Source organism: Sinocyclocheilus anshuiensis, unplaced genomic scaffold, assembly GCF_001515605.1.
Source record: "Sinocyclocheilus anshuiensis isolate Anshui unplaced genomic scaffold, SAMN03320099.WGS_v1.1 scaffold442, whole genome shotgun sequence".
NCBI classification, from domain to species: domain Eukaryota; kingdom Metazoa; phylum Chordata; class Actinopteri; order Cypriniformes; family Cyprinidae; genus Sinocyclocheilus; species Sinocyclocheilus anshuiensis.
The window spans coordinates 544,916-557,236 of NW_015542354.1; positions in this window are offsets into that span (position 1 = coordinate 544,916).

Here is a 12,321-nt window from a genome sequence, read left to right on the forward strand (position 1 = left end):
AATACCTAAAACAGAGCCAACAAACATTATATAGACTAGACTGCTCTATAAAAGTGTAATATGTCTCCCTTTATTAATATTAATAAACCATAAAATCATTCAAAACTTGAAAAAATCTAAACTTTCCTTGGCCAGCAATAATGAAACAATCTATAAAAAGTAGGTAAGTACATGAAGAAAAATAAAAAATAAAATGCAATGACAAATTGTACAAAAACATTGTTTTATTTAATGAAAAACTTTACCTCAAAAAATTAAAAAATAACGTACAACAAAGCAATTAACACCTTTATTAATGTTAATGTTACTGGCAACTGTACAAATAAAGCATATTTTAAAAGTATTCTTACCGAGTTCAGTCTTCTTCAACCTGGCCGGCCGCAGCTTCTCCACTCTGAGGAGGATTTCTGAGACGGCACCGGTTCGGATCGCTAATCCGCGCCGTGTCCATAATGAGTCCGCTAACTGACAGCGCGCTGTCCGGAGGCGGGGCATATTCTGGGCGAATGACCGAACAGAGTCTGACAGTACAGCGGAGCTGCCGACTTGAGGGCGGATCCGCCCCGGAGTCTGTTGCTATCAGGGTGTACTCTTTGTATTCATGCTGGCTTCATATGGTTTGAAACAAAGTTCATTTTCAACAAATGTTTAAATATAATGACTTTAAAAATTGTTATGTGGTTTACCCATAAAAGTATTTTCTTTGAATATACATGTGAGTGATGAATTACATCAAGAATGAATTTTGAAGGTCACTCCACATGACATTTTTATTACCAGAACTAACCTGTGGGTTATTAACACAGTGATATTATAGTGAACTAGTAGTCCTCTCTTAAATATCACTACTTAATAAAGATCTATTTTCAAAGAATTAATCAAGCTTTTTTCTTCATTATGATATCAGAACATTTAATCCTGACAATGTACTTTATGCCTCTCTAAAGATATCAAAATACCAACGAATTTTAATTTGAGAAATTCATCATAAAGGGGGTACATTCAAGTCATTGTGTGTATGATTTACATTTTTAATGTATTAAAGGGGTCATGAATTGAGAAATCAAAATTCCCTTGATCTTTTGACATATACAAGGTCATTGTACTATAAAAACAAGTTTCAGAACTCAAAACTTTCTCGTTACTCTAAAAACAGCTTATATTGAAGCCAGTCTGTCAAAATGACAGGTTGTGGAATGTGCCACTTTATGACTTAATAGTGTGGATAAGCACCGCCTCCGCAGAAGATCAACGCCTGCTTCTACATCGCTGCCTGTTTCGCCCCGCCCACCGATTCGCACACGTAGTGTAAATAATGAGAGAGGTAAACGCAGGTCTATGCAGGAATCAAATGATAAAGATGGCTCCGAAGACAACAACATGCTGTGCAGTTCCAAATTGTGGAAAAATTCAATGTCTTTTCATCGCCTTCCTTCTGATCCCAACATTATAAATGAGTGGATGAAGTTTATTTTTAATGAAGATCCAGATCGCGTCCGTAAGAACTTGGTCCTTTGTTCACTACATTTTACCGTGGATTCATTTACAAACAAGACACAATTAAATGGAGGATTTTCAGAAAAATTGAAACTAAAAGACGATGCTGTGCCGACTATATTGGATCCAACAGATCATTTGATATGCACTTGATGATTTTTTAACCTGCCATAATCACAGCAGCATCCTGTAATGTGATGTTTGGGTTTTTGTTTAATGTTCATGTTTTCCATGTCTTTTATTTTGTAGTTTGATTCCTGCTCTTTGTGTCATGCCTCCCCTGCCCTCATGTATTCATGCCATTGGTTCCTCTGTTCATTGTGTCATGTTCTTGGGTTCTCACTACGCTCGCCTTCAGTGGACTGATTCGTTACACATCCATCTGTGTAGGATGTAGACTGTCAAACATACACAAGTGTTAGCCAATCATAGCAGTGGACGTTTACTTCCGAGTCTACAATCCACCACACCTATTCAAACAGAGCGTTCTGATGAGGGGAGTCAAAAAATAGCCTATTACTTCTAAATTATGTTTGTTTTTTTATGTAAAAATCTTGATATCATTATAAGTGGACCTCAGAGAACAGCACAAAATGATAAAAAGTCAGCTCATGACCCCTTTAATGAATAAATAAATAAATAGACCCCCAAAAGTCCTTACCCCTAAAGTTAAAATACACTGTACTCTTGTTAGATTGTCATGTAGCTTATATCACACATCTTGTAGTACACAACTCCAATGCTAATTACAATAATTTAACAACAACCAGAGCCCTTCAAAATAACAAACTGTCTATGACCAGATGATTGATCTTTCACAAGGCTAGTCATTATTAGCCTGTTCTAGGTTAACAAGTAGCATGCATATGTATGGCTAGTGAGGAAGACTTCAACTCTCAGACAAGCCAGTCACCTCGAAATTGATTCCCCAATTGATTCACTCTGACTGGTCAAAGCCAGATACTTTGTCCACGGGAGAGCTGATATTATCTTTCAGCCGATCAGAAATGGCTCTCCATATTCTTGGAGATGAAGGAATGATTAGGCTGTCCAGTGCATGTCATCTTTGACAGTGACGGATCAGAGGGAGAGTGTAGCCTTTGATGAAATAGAGAAATGGCTTGGGATCATAAAGCCAAAGGTAGGCCAAGCTCAGATTGCACTTCAGTTGACCATCACTGTAACTCATTTTTCATCAGATCGTCTACCTCAAGCCTCATATCATTCACAGAACTCTTATTCCCCAAATACAATTGATTTGTTGTTTAAAATTAAGATAAAACATATTTGGACATGTTCTGAGTTCTGATTGTGAACTTTTGTGCAACATTTATAAAGTTAAAGTGATGAATTATGACTTAGTTAGGACATCTGAGCTTGAAAGGAATAAAAAATAAAATAGAAAAAAAATAATAAAATAAAAATTGTGTTTAAAAATCTAGAAAAACACTCTAGTATCATTTATTTGTAGATACATTGTTTGATACAGAACTCTTATTCCCCAAATAGACTTGCCACAGATAGAATAAAGTCCAAAAAAAATAATAAAGTCCTTTTATTTATTTATTTTTCAATATTTGCAGTGCTTTCTTCACTCCTTACTCCACAGAGATTGTGTCACCTCCACAAAGGTTGATATGACCTAAGATAACTACTCCAGTGATGATAAAATATATCTATTTCTGTTATTTTTTTTTCCATCACTTTTCTATTGCAGTTCATCAGAACAGCAGTTCAACAGTAAAACTCCAGAATTTAATATAACAGAGACATGTCTTTCCCTCTTTCATTCCTTTTTTACTGAATATTCAACACCTGCTACTCTCAACTCTTGTATATTTTAAAGTTCTGTCTTGTTGATTAAAATTGTATGTGGGGAATTCAAAAGCAATTGTAAAAGTGATTTTCATGCATCCACCAACTATACAAAGGGACCTTGGTTGTTTTATCAAATAATCTTGAATTACACAGAGCTCAGTTTGAGAATTCAAAAGACCTTCCTGTTCTTTTTTGCAGTATAAAGCGGTAACCAAAAACATTTGGACATGGTATGAAACTGAAAATGAGTCATCCATGCATTTTTTATAAAAATGGTTAACGTATGGTGATTAACGTATTCCAGAATTATTTAGTCCACTTAATCAACTGCAAGCTTACATACGGATCTGCCTCCATCCAATCAACAATCAATGAATAAAAATGAATAAAGTCCCCAGCCTAAATCCTGCATTTTTTATTTATTTTTTATGTATTTATTTATTTATTTATTTGGTAATTCGTTTTACTCTAATTTGCCACAATACAGAATAAATTATCTGTCGCTACTTTGACCTTAAGTGAATGTTTTTGCATTCTGTATCAATATCAAACCAATTGGCTTTATATATATAAATAGAAAAAAAATAATAAAATAAAAATTGTGTTTAAAAATCTAGAAAAACACTCTAGTATCATTTATTTGTAGATACATTGTTTGATATATTTTTATATTATCATTAAAGTGTGATGACTTAAGTCTCCAAAGATGTCCAAATACTCTTAGAGTCCACAGTATAGCCAAATTGACTGTGTCCATCAAACTGTGAGACAGAATGAGTGTTTTGTCTTCTTACAGCACATAATGAATGTCTTGCCTAAAGCTAGTGTTTTTTTTTTCAGTGGACAAAGGGGTAGGATGAAGAATGTGCCCTTCTCCACACAGCGCTCAGTTCACAGAAACAAAAGACAGCCAATCTAAAAGACTGCTTTAACACTAAGACCCATTGTCTAAGACCATCATTTTTACAAGCCGTCACAGTACATCAAATATAAAGGGTGAAATCTAAATGAAGGCTTTTATTAAATTAGTTTAAATGTTATGATTATTATAGCTGCAGTCTGTTTTAGTTCTTTCGCACCTCCTAATCTGATAAGTAGGACTTGTTTATTCTAAGTGTCCTGCTATGAATCCTACCCAGGACTAGTATGAGTCAAGCACTAATCCTATGGAAAAGACATGTGTGCCAAGGCAAAACATTAAAATGAAATGAGCAAAATATATCAAGTGGAATTACCACCATTATAGTCGGGACAGACAGTTAGATGGTCATTAGGAGTGAAATCAATTCTTTCAGGGTCTTCGGTCAAATCTTTGTCCATCACATTGAATATCATGGGATATTTTTATATCTGCTGAGCTTATTTAAACTCACCCTGGACAACCCTCGACATTCACTGGAAGCATAAGCAACTGACACATGATTTATAATTGGCTGAACATCACTTCTCATACAGCTCCTATTTGCATATTTCCCAGCAATCTTGTCAAAGTGGCAGAGTTTTCTGCGCCTCAACATATTTAGCAGCCTGTGTTGTTGACAACTTGAGGTGTTGCTGCAGCTTTAAATATCACACATGCCGTTGGAGTTAGATCAATCCTTTGAGAGCCGTTGGACAAATCTCTTTTCATCACAGCTGAGAGGAGGTTTAATGTGACACTCATTTCAACGACCACCAACGGCTTATCAATCTCACCTACAGTATATAACCTACCATAGCCATTTGTCCTTATCGCAATTTAAAATCTAACTGAATAAAGAATGATTTTGCAAAGTCAAGCCAAGCGCGTTATTGCCATTTCTCTCTGTGGAAGAGAGAGAGAAAGAAAAACAGCCAACATTTATACTTCAAATAAGTCCATAAATACAACATTTCACTTCAAGCCTACTGTATCATTTTTGATACACAAATTTAAAAGTTACACGATGATCAACACTTTGTTGTACACACTCTACTACTGTACATGCCTTCTTTCATCTGATCAGTAGCAAAGCATTGTTAATTGTGGCCCACCCAATGAGAAGTTGGTCATTTTTCAAATGCATGTAATTTATTAAATGATGATAATAATAATCATCATCACACAATGACTTGATATTAGTTTTAAAAAATGATTAAATGCAAGTTTGCATTATCAAATTCAGGCAGTTTCATAGTTTTCCCTTTTCCTAGATGAATACCATACACTTGTCAAAATGATTTGTCTGTTTCTGTTAGTCCCACCCACAATGTTATCTTTACGAAGTGAGATAATTTGAAAATGTGTGCATTTGTGGAGTTGAATTTGAATAGTGAAACAAATACCAATCATTCAATTCTTTAAAAAGTATAGACTGATCGAGTCGTATGAATCCAGACCACGTGATGGATGTATAGATTGGAAATTTCTCTGTCACACTTTATTTTAAGGTCCAATTCTCACAATTAACACACCATTAACGATGACTTTGGTCTGAATAAACGACTAATTTGCTGCTTATTAATAGTTGTCAAATAGTTGTTAAATTTAGGTATTGGGCAGGATTAGGGATGCATAATATGTGCTTTATTAGGACTTACAGGTTAATCATATGCATGCTAATGCTGCGTTCCAGGCAGGTTTTTGAGCCCGTAAGTCACGACTTTAAACCACGACTCACGACTTTGTAGCGTTCCAGGCAAGTCACGCCAAACTGCCTGAGTGCAAGGAATTGTGGTAGGTAGATGTAAACAAACTTCGAGAATAAACAGATTATTTTGTTATACAAGTATGTCATTTGCACTACCCCCTGTATAGGCTCTGTGCACAGCTGCAGTCTTGACAGAAAGGGGCTGCCATTGTTGTTTCGTGGGCTATGTGACGTCAGAGCACGGAACTGGGAGTACATCGATCTAGTACAAGTTCACGGGTGGGAAGTCACGGGTTTGACTGCTGTTCCAGTTTCACGGGTAGAAGGTTGGAAAAACACGGGTTACGGGTTGCCTGGAACGCGGCATAATAACCAACCAGTTAATAGTGAGAACTGGTCCCTAAACTAAAGTGTTACCAACTTTTCAAATGTGTTTTTGAAGCATCATATTAGGTATAGTGTTTGAGGTAACACTTTAGATTAAGGAGCACATATTTACTATTTACTAGTTGCTTATTAGCATGTATATTACTAGAATATTGGCTGTTTATTAGTACTTATAAAGCACATATTAATGCCTTATTCTATATGACCATATATATCGTTTATGGTCATATAGAATACAACATTAATATGTGTTCCCTAATCTAAAGTGTTTGATCACCTAAATAGATGTGTCTTTTAAGGAAAGCAAAAACATATAAATATGGTGCTAGATAATGTTCTCCACAATAAACTGCATAAGAAACATGTCTGTGGTCCTCAATGCTTACAGAGAATTTATACTGACTTTATTTACTGACTTTCTACACTTCCATTAGATAGCCTCTTAACTGTCACCCCCATCTGAAGTACCATGGTAAGGCAGATTTTCACAAGATGCATTTGGAGGTTTAAGGATTTCAATTGATATATAATTTATGATGATTAGAATACTAAAATGTGATAGAAAAAAGGCAACGAAAAAAAAATTTTGTGACAAAGGTCACAACTCCTGTTATGTAGATTTTTGAGGTGCACTCTTGTCATAAATTAATATTTTACTGTTCCTACGTAGTTTGTAACAAAAAACAGTGGTATAATATCTATTTAGGAGTCTTAGACCTTTCCAACGATGTATAGTTTGTCATGATTAGATTAGGATTTAATTGCAATGTAGTGAAGTAAACGTAGGCGTCCCTCTGAGGGGACAGGTGACAGTTAAGAGGTTAATGCATTAACTATGTAACCATGCAACTAACGTTAACAACGAGCAGTGCATTTATTACAATATTTATTCATCTTTGTTAACATTAGTTGAAAAAAAAAATAAACTGTGTTTATATTTGTAAAAATTCCAAACAGTAATTTGTATAAAGTTTATATGTCATTATACTGGATGACTAAAAATAAATAAACAAAGAAATGAATAAAGAAATAAATACATAAATAATAATAATAATAATAATTAACTTTTACTGAGCATTTTATTGTTTGACAGAGTTGTTTATGGGTTGTTTTGTTATTTGAACCTGTTTTATGAAGGCCCACCCACCCACCAACATTTCTGTCCTCACCCCTGCATCTCATTGATAGTTCATACTTTTTTTGCCATTTTTGCCTTTATTATGATAGGATAGTAGCTAGACAGGAAGCGAAGTGGGAGAGAGAGGGGGACGGGATAGGGAAAGGTCAGCGAGCCAGACTCGAGCTCAGGATGCCCAAAGCACAACAGCATTATACAGTGCACTGCCAATGAGACTATCAGAACCGACAATACTTTTTTTAAGCAACTAAAAGGCCTTTTAGTATAATTAAAAAAATGTCCCATTTAAGCTTGTGATAGACTTATAAAGTAAATTACCCCCCACAATAATAAAAAAAAAAATACAGAGCTTTGATTATAAAACTAAACATTTAAATATTATCTTAGTAAATCAATGTTTTCAATCTGTCCTCACCCCTGCATCTCATTGATAGTTCATACTTTTTTTGCCATTTTTGCCTTTATTATGATAGGATAGTAGCTAGACAGGAAGCGAAGTGGGAGAGAGAGGGGGACGGGATAGGGAAAGGTCAGCGAGATTGTTTTTCCCCTCGAGTATATTGTTGTCACTATATCATACTATATGAGCCATAAAATCCTGATGTATCAAATGATTTTTATATTTTGACTAAAGGTTCCTTAAACTGTTCCATTAAAAAAAAAAATAATAATAAATAAATAAATAAAAATTCTAGCTTTATTTCTTATGTCTGTTACAGTTTGACCAGGCTCCACCGTCACTCAACGCTCACTATCTCCTGAACTTTCATCAGCCACCTGCTTCTAATCACCGCATCAATAACCATCACTATAAGAACACACACTTCTCACTCCTTCCTTGTCTGGTCGCCAACACGGACGACTTTTCAAAGCCTGGATAGCTCTTACCTGTTCTCCAGCGGCAAATGTTTCTGTTTCCCTCCTCTGATCCCCTGTGTCTCTGTCTAATCCTCGCCATGCTCACCTGTCCTGCACCACCTCCTGGAATCCACCCATCTCCATACCTCGAAGTGTGCTCAGACATCAGTGTCATATCTCTCATTCTCCGTCAAGAAACCTGGAAAGAGAAAAAGATTCTGTTATTCACTTGCCATCTCCTTCAAAAGTCTCATTATCTGCACTCTTTTACTACCATTGTTCCTCTGTGCAATTAAGTTACCTCTCCGGTTCACTAATATCTCTCTCTCCAAGTCTGGTATCCCATTACAATGTCAGGCTTTACAGGGTTAAATACAGACAATAAATACAATTAGGGGCTAGAACAAGTGAGTTAGACAGGTGAATATACAATATGTTGCAGATACTAAATGAAACAGTAGTGCACCAATATTAATATATGCTTTGCATTGGGCCATGATAAATCAACAAGTTATTCACTTTAGTGCAAATAAACTGTGGCAGGAAAAACATATATGCAGGTTAAGATGGGATATGATGCCCCCAAGGATAATTTCCATTCCACATCTATTATTCTCTTGAACATATATGTTACTCTCTGGTCTAATATCTCAACATATTTATAAACTTATTATTCTTGACTTTTAAATTAATATGAACATTAACATTTGTGACCATTATTCCATCTATTAAACCATACTGATGCTAAATGGTTGATTTATTTGTCAGTGGTTAATAATGATTTGTACATTTATTTTGTTGGATATAACAATCAATCCATTTTTAATCATACAAAAAGGAATGTTTTTTTTAATGAAAAGTTGATGTTAGTCCCTTGAGGGTAAGATTCAGAATTGATGATCATTCATTATTATTTAGTTATTATTTAGTAATTATTACTTAATAGTGAAAACATTCATATAGGGCAACTAAGTGGGATCATTCAATAGTTTATTATTATGACATTGTATATAATCCATACAATTATGCTGTATATTGTAATTAAGCTGCATCTAGAATTTCTTGATTTGTCTCTCATTATTCAATTATTCAACTAAATTGCCAAAATGCATAAATGTGCATTAAAAAAAATTGATGCACTTTTTTTTACAAATAAATTGATTAATCTTTTTTTTTTGTAAGATTAATCTTACAAAAAAAATGCTTTTCAGTGTTGAACAAAAAAGTAAAGTTCATCCTCATCTTTCTGAATATGCTAAAGTCATCTGTTACAATGTAATATAAATGCACATTGTTCTTTAGAGCATCTTCTCTCATATTACCCTTTATATACAGTAGATGTTATTTCATACGCTCATAGCAGCATGTGCCACTTAAAAGAGTCGCTTTGTACCTCACTAATGTAGGAGCTATTTTTAGAAACTTCTGGAGATTTTGTTTATTTTGAATTATTTCGAAACAGCGACCTTATGAGCTGACTGCTATTGCATTTAAATGACTTTTACAATGATGACTGCAGACACAGTCATAAATGAGTACTAGAGGCCAACCAAAGTGAGTCATCAATATTATCACAGGAGAATTGGTTAAAAAAATTAGAGTGTCTGCCTGAGGCATCATGCCAACAGATCGCCCACTGACCAGATGATGCATATAGAACACAAAAAAGGAAACCACTTTCTCAGGATCAGAAGCTTTAATCTAATTGGTTCTGTGCAACTTCTGCATAAAGTTATTCAGAGATTAGTCTGGGGCGTGCAGAAGCGAGTTAACTAGATGTCCAAGGGCAGAACTCTATATTTGCCTATACTACCATTATATACAAAACAAACAAAAAAAAAAGTACCTTGATACGTGTACTGCATTAGGCTAACCGAGACTTGTCATTTGCACTTACATATTGTTGCTCTTTTGTTAGTTTTGATTGCTTCTATTGTTCTCATTTGTAAGTCGCTTTGGATAAAAGCGTCTGCTAAATGACTAAATGTAAATGCAAATATACTTTGGCGGATATTCTAACTATAGACTCTGTACACATTTTTCTAATTTTTGTTCTCTGTACAACCATTTTTGAGAACTGTTGTGCCATTATTTCTTGTCACAGTGGTTAAAGGGGTCATATGATGCGATTTCAATTTTTCCTTTCTCTTTGGAGTGTTACAAGCTCTTGGTGCATGGGTTTTCATGTTTTTGAATCATCGCCCCGGCCTGACAGGGCATCATCACAATATGGTATGGGGCGTAACATTTCCGTCACACGCTTGAGGTATTCGGTCAATCATAACGCACTGGATAGCTGGCCAATCACAGCACACCTTGCTTTTCAGACCGATGAGCTTTGTAAAAGTTTCAGAAAGGCGGGGCATAGAGGAGAAACAATAATGTACAGTATGTGGAAAATAATGTTTTTTGAACCGTAAACCGCATAAACACATTACATTACACCAAATACACCAAATAATGTTATTTTTAGCAACATCATATGACCCCTTTAAATCAGTGGATTACATTAGATAAACCTCTAATTTTTGGCAGCCGTGACCTAATGGTTAGAGAGTCGGACTTGTAACACGAAGGTCGTAGAATTGAGTCAGGAATTGTAGGTGGAGGAAGTGAATGACCAGCACTCTCTTCTACCTTCAGTACCCATGACTGAGCAAGGTACCAAACCACCAGTTGCTCCCCAGGTCCCACAGCAGTGACTGCCCATTGCTCCAGGGGTGTGTTCATGGTGTGTGTGTGTTCACTACTCACGGCTGTGTGTGTCCCCTTGGATGGGATAAATGGCGAGCACAAATTTCGAGTATGGGACACCATACTTGGCCACACGTCATGTCACTTCATACTCCTTGTGAAAAAAGAAGTGTGCTTAAATGTATTGACTGTGTCCTTCTAGTGTACTTCAAATCCTAAGTATATTTTAAAAAGTGTACTTTGTTACAATGTCAAAATAAATGTTTTAAGGTACTTTTTAAATCATTGTGTTTTAATAATCTTTTGTCATGCTTTAAAGAAATATGACTAGCATACATTTGAGGTGCTTGATTATATTTTTTTATAATTGTAGCGTGTTATTCAATGTTACATTTGAAGTTAGTATATTTTACTAAATTGCAACATCATCATTACAAATGTGTGATAACAAATATATTTAAATACAATAGAAATGACACTGAATTATATTTTCGTTTACCATAAATGCTTTTCAGCACATTCAGTACAATAATATTTACACTTATATAACCATATTTGAAAGACATTATAAGTAATTTTAAATTACATACATGGTTGTTTGTACTACTTAAATGGGTCAAAAAGCACTGCTAAGTTTAACTATTGAATTTAATAGAAATGTAAACTAACACATTTTTATTCAAGTGTCTGGAAATATTACATTCATTTGGCACTTAAGTAAGTTTTAATTAGTATAATTTTTAAAAGAATAAGAGTAAATTTTTTTCATTTTTATTAGTTTTTTTTTAAACAAGTGACCTTACACTCTTAAAAAAATAAAGGTTATTTATTGCCATTGATGGTTCCATAGACAATCTTTATAATCCACAGATTTTTAACATCCAACGTTTCTTATAGTGGAAAAAGATTATTTCGATAGTTTAAATGTTCTTTAGAAAAAGGTGGTTATTTTAAGAAAGGTTCAAAATGGTTCTTCCATGGCATCACTTTGAAAACCCCTTCTGGAATCTTTATTTCTAAGAGTGAAATATTTTTTTGTGCAATGGAAATGTTCTGTGGATATTAAAGTTTCTTCATGGAACTTTAAATGCCAATAAAGAACATTTATTTATTGTATCAATATACATGTTGCTTTCACAAAAAAACGGTGCGATATAATGGTCGTCTGAAAGTGACAGGAGCCTGGCTGTATGCAAATAGCGTGTGTATGTGGATGCGCGAGAAATTGTGTGTGCGCCCTGTTTGTCTGCCATACTTTTTACACATCATTATTTTCAAGCTGTCATTCAGTATATGGCCGAAGGGAAAGAGGAACAGTTT